Source organism: Penaeus vannamei, chromosome 24 (assembly GCF_042767895.1).
Source record: "Penaeus vannamei isolate JL-2024 chromosome 24, ASM4276789v1, whole genome shotgun sequence".
NCBI lineage: Eukaryota > Metazoa > Arthropoda > Malacostraca > Decapoda > Penaeidae > Penaeus > Penaeus vannamei.
The window spans coordinates 10344470-10352657 of record NC_091572.1 but is presented as its reverse complement, the minus strand read 5'-3'; positions in this window follow the sequence as shown (position 1 = coordinate 10352657).

Genomic DNA, 8188 nt, shown 5'->3' with positions numbered 1-8188 from the left:
TCCTCCCTCGTCCTCCTCTCCCTCTCTCCCCCTCCTCCTCCTCCTCCCACTCTTCCCCTTCGTCCTTCTCCCATCCTTCTTTCCCCCTCCTCCTCCACCCCTCGTTCCCTTTACTCCTACTCCTCCCTCGTTCTCCTCTCTTCTTATTCCTCCGCCTCCTACCTCTTCCCCTTCGTCCTTTTCCCATCCTTCTTTCCTCCCTCCTCCTCCTCCTCCACTTCTCCCTCGTCCTCCTCCTCTCCCTCTCTCTCCCCCCTTCTCCTCCCCCTCTTCCCCTTCGTCCTTCTCCCATCCTTCTTTCCCCCTCCTCCTCCGCCCCCCCCCCCTTGTTCCTCCTTCTCTTCCCTCGTTCTCCTCTCTTCTTCCTCCTCCTTCTCCTCCTCCCCCTCTTCTCCTTCGTCTTTTTCTCATCCTTCTTTCCCCCTTCTCCCCCCCTTGTTCCCCCTACTCTTCCCTCGTTCTCCTCTCTTCTTCTTCCCCCTCCTCCTCCTCCTTCTCTTCCCCTTCGTCCTTCTCCCATCCTTCTTTCCCCCTCCTCCTCCCCCCTCGTTCCCTTTCCTCCTACTCCTCCCTCGTTCTCCTCTCTTCTTCTTCCTCCTCCTCTTCCCCTTCGTCCTTCTCCCATCCTTCTTTCCCCCTCCTCCTCCGACCTACCCTTATTCCTCCTACTCCTCCCTCGTCCTCCTCCTCTCCCTCTCTCCCCCTCCTCCTCCTCCTCTTCCCCTTCGTCCTTCTCCCATCCTTCTTCCCCCCCCCTTCCGCCCCCCCCTTGTTCCTCCTTCTCCTCCCTCGTTTTCCTCCTCTCCCTCTCTCCCCCTCCCCCTCCTCCTCCTCTTTCCCTTCGTCCTTCTCCCATTCTTCTTTCCCCCTCCTCCTCCCCCCTCGTTCTCTTTCCTTCTATTCTTTTCTCCTGCCCCTCGTCTCCTTCTTTTTCCTCCTTCACGCTATCCCCTCCTCTACTTCTCCCTCGTCTTCCTGTCTCCATCTCTTCTTCCACTTTCCTTCTCCCTCCTCTCGCTCTCCTTTCTCTCACATTTCCACTTTTCCTCGGCGAATTTCGATTATTATTGCTCATTATCTCTTTTGTTTTTATTTTCTCTCATTTTTTTGGTCTTTATATGTACCATTCTATTGCTTTCATTCTTATACTTAAACTATTTTTTTCTCGCTATTGGCCTTTAAATTACTTTTTTTTTAAATCTTAGTTTTTCCTTAATTCCCCTTTTCGCTTTTACTTCCTTCCTGCCCCTTTCCTCCTTCCCTAGATCAGCTCTTCTTATCACCTCCTTTTTCCTTGTCATCTCCCCCCTCTCCCCTTCCCCTTCGCCTCTCAATCTCCTAATTCCCCTTTTCTCTTCCCCTGAACCTAATCCCCTCCCTACCTCATAGTCTCCCCTTTTCCCCTCTCTTGCCTTCCCCTCCTTTCCCTTTTCCCTTTCTCCTAACCTCACCCTACCCACCCTTTTCCCTCCCCCTTAACCTCACCCCCTCCCATCCTCTCTTTTCTCCCCTTTCCCCTCCCCTCCACTCACCCCCTTCCATTCCCCTTTCTCCCTCCCCTTTCCCCTTTCCCCCTCCACCATACCTCACCCCCTCCCATCACCCTTTCCCCTTTTCTCCCCTCCCAACTTCTCCCACCCTCCCACCTCCACCAGACCTCCCCCCCTCCCATCACCCTTTCCCCCCTTTCTCCTCACCCAACCTCCCCCCCTCCTCCCCCCTCCCGACCCCCCACCGTCTCCCACAGCACCTGAACCTTCCCGGAGCCGTTGAACCCCCAATTAGTCCTCCTTCCGGTGAACCTATAATTTCTGATTGTCACGTTCTGCTGCTCTACACTGGGGTTGCGTTCACGTCCTGCGGGGAATGGATTGGGGGTGGGGAGGGGGCTGGTGGTGGGGGTGAGGGGTGAGGGTAGGGGAGTGAGGAGTAAGGGGTGGGTTGGGGGCTGAGGGTGGGGGTGAGTGTGGGGGGTTAGGGTAGGGGGTGAAGGTAGGGGGTGAGTGTGGAGTGAGGGTGGGGTGGGGGCTGAGGGTGGGGGTTATGGGGAGTGGGGAGTGAGGGTGGGGGGTTAGGGTGGGGGTGAGGGTTGGGGGATGAGTGTGGGGAGTGGGGAGTGAGGGTAGGGGGTTAGGGTGGGGGTGAGGGTTGGGGGATGAGTGTGGGGGGTGAGGGTGAGGAGTGTGGAGTGAGGGTGAGGGTGGGGGTTAGGATGGGGGATGACGGTGGTTAGGGTGGGGGTGAGGGGTGCAGGTTGGGGTGGGGGTGAGGAGTGAGGGTGGGGTGTGTGAAGTGAGGGGCGAGGGTGACTGTGAGGGTGAGGGGTGTGGGTGGGGAGTGTGGAGTGAGGGTGGGGTGTGAGGGTGGGGGAGATGGTGGGGGTGAGCATGGGGAATGGTGGGGAGAGTGATTGGAAGGGAATGGCTTAGCAGGGGGTAAGGGGGAAGAGTGAACGGAGTGGATGGGAAAGGGTGGAGTAGAGGTGAGAGAGGAAGGAAGAATGAGGGGGGAGGTGAAGGAGGAGGGGAGGGTGGATGGAGGGAAGGTGAGAAAGGCGGAAGGGGAGGAGGGAGGGAGATGAGTAGGGTGAAGGTGAATGGAATGAGGGCCTAAAGGGAAGGGGTGAAGGGAGGGAAAGGGATAAGGAAAGAAAGTGGGAAAGAGGGACAGAAAAAAGGAAATACGGTGAAAAAAGGGAGAAGGGGGGAATAGAGGGCAAAAGAGAAGGAGGGAAGTGGGAAAGGAAAGCAAGAGACAAAGGCAGAGAGAAAGAGGGGGAAAATAAGCTTGAAAAAGGGAAGAAAAGAGAACAAGAATAAGGAAGAGAAGGATAGGCGTGGGAGAAAAAGGGGAAGGAGGAAGGGGTGGAAGGGAGAAAGGGGGAGAGGGGAAGGAGGGAAATAGAAGTTATCGCATGATCGCCCTCGCTTGTACCTCACCTGCATGACGGACATGCACTGAAATGGTCCATAATGGTGTGTCTTAGTCTGTACGATGGCTATCTCCACCCCCCTTCTCTCTCTCTCTTTCTTTCCTTCTCTCTCTCTCTCTCTTTCTTTCTTTTTTTTCTCTCTCTTTCTTTCTTTCTCTCTCTCTCTCTCTCTCTCTCTCTTTCTTTCTTTCCTTCTCTCTCTCTCTCTCTCTCTCTCTCTCTCTCTCTCTCTCTCTCTCTCTCTCTCTCTCTCTCTCTCTCTCTCTCTCTCTCTCTCTCTCTCTTTCTTTCTCTCTCTCTCTCGCTCTCGGTCTCTTCTTCTATTTCTCTTTGTTTGTATTCCTTTTCTCTTTCCACTTTTTATGGTTCTCTTTGATTCTTTCCCTCTAATTCTCCTTTCTTTGTGTGATTCTGTTTCACTTTTCCTTATCCGTTTCTGCTCTTTTGTAATTCTTCTTAATATTCCTTTTTTTCAGTCTGTCTGTCGGTTAGTTTCTGCCTCTGTCTCTGTCTCTCTCTTTCTTACCCTGTCTGTCTGTCTCTGTGGTTCTGCATGATGAACTGAAAATGGAATGAGGGGTGAAAGGGAAGGGGTGAAGGGAGGGAAAGGGATAAAGAAAGAAAGAAAGAAAGAGGGAAAGAGGGACAGAAAAAGAAGGGAAGACAGTGAGAAAGGGAGAAGGGGAGAATGGAAGGCAAAAGAGAAGGAGGTTCATAAGTCCTTTGTTTAGTCGGCTTTTGATCCATGGTTCATTAGGTTCTGTTTCTCGTCGAAGTCTAGGATTCCTGGTTCTAGTACCTTGCTTGCTTCAGGATTCCTGGTTCTAGTACCTTGCTTGCTTCAGGATTCCTGGTTCTAGTACCTTGCTTGCTTCAGGATTCCTGGTTCTAGTACCTTACTTGCTTCAGGATTCCTGGTTCTAGTACCTTGCTTGCTTCAGGATTCCTGGTTCTAGTACCTTGCTTGCTTCAGGATTCCTGGTTCTAGTCCCTTGCTTGCTTCAGGATTCCTGATTCTAGTACCTTTCTTGCTCCAGGATTCCTGGTTCTAGTACCTTGCTTGCTTCAGGATTCCTGGTTCTAGTACCTTGCTTGCTTCAGGATTCCTGGTTCTAGTACCCGACTTGTTTCAGGATTCCTGGTTCTAGTACCTTTCTTGCTCCAGGATTCCTGGTTCTAGTACCTTGCTTGCTTCAGGATTCCTGGTTCTAGTACCTTGCTTGCTCCAGGATTCCTGGTTCTAGTACCTTGCTTGCTTCAGGATTCCTGGTTCTAGTCCCTTGCTTGCTTCAGGATTCCTGGTTCTAGTACCCGACTTGCTTCAGGATTCCTGGTTCTAGTCCCTTGCTTGCTTCAGGATTCCTGGTTCTAGTCCCTTGCTTGCTTCAGGATTCCTGGTTCTAGTCCCTTGCTTGCTTCAGGATTCCTGGTTCTAGTACCTTGCTTGCTTCAGGATTCCTGGTTCTAGTACCTTGCTTGCTTCAGGATTCCTGGTTCTAGTACCTTGCTTGCTTCAGGATTCCTGGTTCTAGTCCCTTGCTTGCTCCAGGATTCCTGGTTCTAGTACCTTGCTTGCTTCAGGATTCCTGGTTCTAGTACCTTGCTTGCTCCAGGATTCCTGGTTCTAGTACCCGACTTGCTTCAGGATTCCTGGTTCTAGTCCCTTGCTTGCTCCAGGATTCCTGGTTCTAGTCCCTTGCTTGCTTCAGGATTCCTGGTTCTAGTACCTTGCTTGCTTCAGGATTCCTGGTTCTAGTCCCTTACTTGCTCCAGGATTCCTGGTTCTAGTACCTTGCTTGCTTCAGGATTCCTGGTTCTAGTACCTTGCTTGCTTCAGGATTCCTGGTTCTAGTACCTTACTTGCTTCAGGATTCCTGGTTCTAGTACCTTGCTTGCTTCAGGATTCCTGGTTCTAGTACCTTACTTGCTTCAGGATTCCTGGTTCTAGTACCTTGCTTGCTTCAGGATTCCTGGTTCTAGTACCTTGGTTGCTTCAGGATTCCTGGTTCTAGTACCTTGCTTGCTTCAGGATTCCTGGTTCTAGTACCTTACTTGCTTCAGGATTCCTGGTTCTAGTACCTTGCTTGCTTCAGGATTCCTGGTTCTAGTACCTTGCTTGCTTCAGGATTCCTGGTTCTAGTACCTTGCTTGCTTCAGGATTCCTGGTTCTAGTACCTTACTTGCTTCAGGATTCCTGGTTCTAGTACCTTGCTTGCTTCAGGATTCCTGGTTCTAGTACCTTGCTTGCTTCAGGATTCCTGGTTCTAGTACCCGACTTGCTTCAGGATTCCTGGTTCTAGTACCTTTCTTGCTTCAGGATTCCTGGTTCTAGTACCTTACTTGCTTCAGGATTCCTGGTTCTAGTACCTTGCTTGCTTCAGGATTCCTGGTTCTAGTACCTTACTTGCTTCAGGATTCCTGGTTCTAGTACCTTGCTTGCTTCAGGATTCCTGGTTCTAGTACCTTGCTTGCTTCAGGATTCCTGGTTCTAGTACCTTACTTGCTTCAGGATTCCTGGTTCTAGTACCTTACTTGCTTCAGGATTCCTGGTTCTAGTACCCGACTTGCTTCAGGATTCCTGGTTCTAGTACCTTTCTTGCTTCAGGATTCCTGGTTCTAGTACCTTACTTGCTTCAGGATTCCTGGTTCTAGTACCTTGCTTGCTTCAGGATTCCTGGTTCTAGTACCTTACTTGCTTCAGGATTCCTGGTTCTAGTACCTTGCTTGCTTCAGGATTCCTGGTTCTAGTACCTTGCTTGCTTCAGGATTCCTGGTTCTAGTACCTTACTTGCTTCAGGATTCCTGGTTCTAGTACCTTACTTGCTTCAGGATTCCTGGTTCTAGTACCTTGCTTGCTTCAGGATTCCTGGTTCTAGTACCTTACTTGCTTCAGGATTCCTGGTTCTAGTACCCGACTTGCTTCAGGATTCCTGGTTCTAGTACCTTGCTTGCTTCAGGATTCCTGGTTCTAGTACCTTGCTTGCTTCAGGATTCCTGGTTCTAGTACCTTACTTGCTTCAGGATTCCTGGTTCTAGTACCTTACTTGCTTCAGGATTGCTGGTTCTAGTACCTTCCTTGCTTCAGGATTCCTGGTTCTAGTACCTTGCTTGCTTCAGGATTCTGGTTCTAGTACCCGACTTGTTTCAGGATTCCTGGTTCTAGTACCTTGCTTGCTTCAGGATTCCTGGTTCTAGTACCTTGCTTGCTTCAGGATTCCTGGTTCTAGTACCTTGCTTGCTTCAGGATTCCTGGTTCTAGTCCCTTGCTTGCTTCAGGATTCCTGGTTCTAGTACCTTGCTTGCTTCAGGATTCCTGGTTCTAGTACCTTGCTTGCTTCAGGATTCCTGGTTCTAGTACCTTGCTTGCTTCAGGATTCCTGGTTCTAGTACCTTGCTTGCTTCAGGATTCCTGGTTCTAGTACCTTGCTTGCTTCAGGATTCCTGGTTCTAGTCCCTTGCTTGCTTCAGGATTCCTGGTTCTAGTACCTTGCTTGCTTCAGGATTCCTGGTTCTAGTCCCTTGCTTGCTTCAGGATTCCTGGTTCTAGTACCCGACTTGTTTCAGGATTCCTGGTTCTAGTACCTTGCTTGCTTCAGGATTCCTGGTTCTAGTACCTTGCTTGCTTCAGGATTCCTGGTTCTAGTACCTTGCTTGCTTCAGGATTCCTGGTTCTAGTACCCGACTTGTTTCAGGATTCCTGGTTCTAGTCCCTTTCTTGCTTCAGGATTCCTGGTTCTAGTACCTTACTTGCTTCAGGATTCCTGGTTCTAGTACCTTTCTTGCTTCAGGATTCCTGGTTCTAGTACCTTACTTGCTTCAGGATTCCTGGTTCTAGTACCTTTCTTGCTTCAGGATTCCTGGTTCTAGTACCTTGCTTGCTTCAGGATTCCTGGTTCTAGTACCTTTCTTGCTTCAGGATTCCTGGTTCTAGTCCCTTGCTTGCTTCAGGATTCCTGGTTCTAGTCCCTTTCTTGCTTCAGGATTCCTGGTTCTAGTACCTTACTTGCTTCAGGATTCCTGGTTCTGGTCCCTTGCTTGCTTCAGGATTGCTGGTTCTAGTACCTTGCTTGCTTCAGGATTCCTGGTTCTAGTCCCTTTCTTGCTTCAGGATTCCTGGTTCTAGTACCTTGCTTGCTTCAGGATTCCTGGTTCTAGTACCTTTCTTGCTTCAGGATTCCTGGTTCTAGTACCTTGCTTGCTTCAGGATTCCTGGTTCTAGTACATTGCTTGCTTCAGGATTCCTGGTTCTAGTCCCTTTCTTGCTTCAGGATTCCTGGTTCTAGTACCTTACTTGCTTCAGGATTCCTGGTTCTGGTCCCTTGCTTGCTTCAGGATTCCTGGTTCTAGTCCCTTTCTTGCTTCAGGATTCCTGGTTCTAGTACCTTGCTTGCTTCAGGATTCCTGGTTCTAGTACCTTTCTTGCTTCAGGATTCCTGGTTCTAGTACCTTGCTTGCTTCAGGATTCCTGGTTCTAGTACATTGCTTGCTTCAGGATTCCTGGTTCTAGTCCCTTGCTTGCTTCAGGATTCCTGGTTCTAGTACCTTGCTTGCTTCAGGATTCCTGGTTCTAGTACCTTGCTTGCTTCAGGATTCCTGGTTCTAGTCCCTTTCTTGCTTCAGGATTCCTGGTTCTAGTACCTTACTTGCTTCAGGATTCCTGGTTCTGGTCCCTTGCTTGCTTCAGGATTCCTGGTTCTAGTCCCTTTCTTGCTTCAGGATTCCTGGTTCTAGTACCTTGCTTGCTTCAGGATTCCTGGTTCTAGTACCTTTCTTGCTTCAGGATTCCTGGTTCTAGTACCTTGCTTGCTTCAGGATTCCTGGTTCTAGTACATTGCTTGCTTCAGGATTCCTGGTTCTAGTCCCTTGCTTGCTTCAGGATTCCTGGTTCTAGTACCTTGCTTGCTTCAGGATTCCTGGTTCTAGTACCTTACTTGCTTCAGGATTCCTGGTTCTAGTACCTTGCTTGCTTCAGGATTCCTGGTTCTAGTACCTTGCTTGCTTCAGGATTCCTGGTTCTAGTACCTTACTTGCTTCAGGATTCCTGGTTCTAGTACCTTGCTTGCTTCAGGATTCCTGGTTCTAGTCCCTTGCTTGCTTCAGGATTCCTGGTTCTAGTCCCTTGCTTGCTTCAGGATTCCTGGTTCTAGTACCTTACTTGCTTCAGGATTCCTGGTTCTAGTCCCTTGCTTGCTTCAGGATTCCTGGTTCTAGTCCCTTGCTTGCTTCAGGATTCCTGGTTCTAGTACCTTGCTTGCT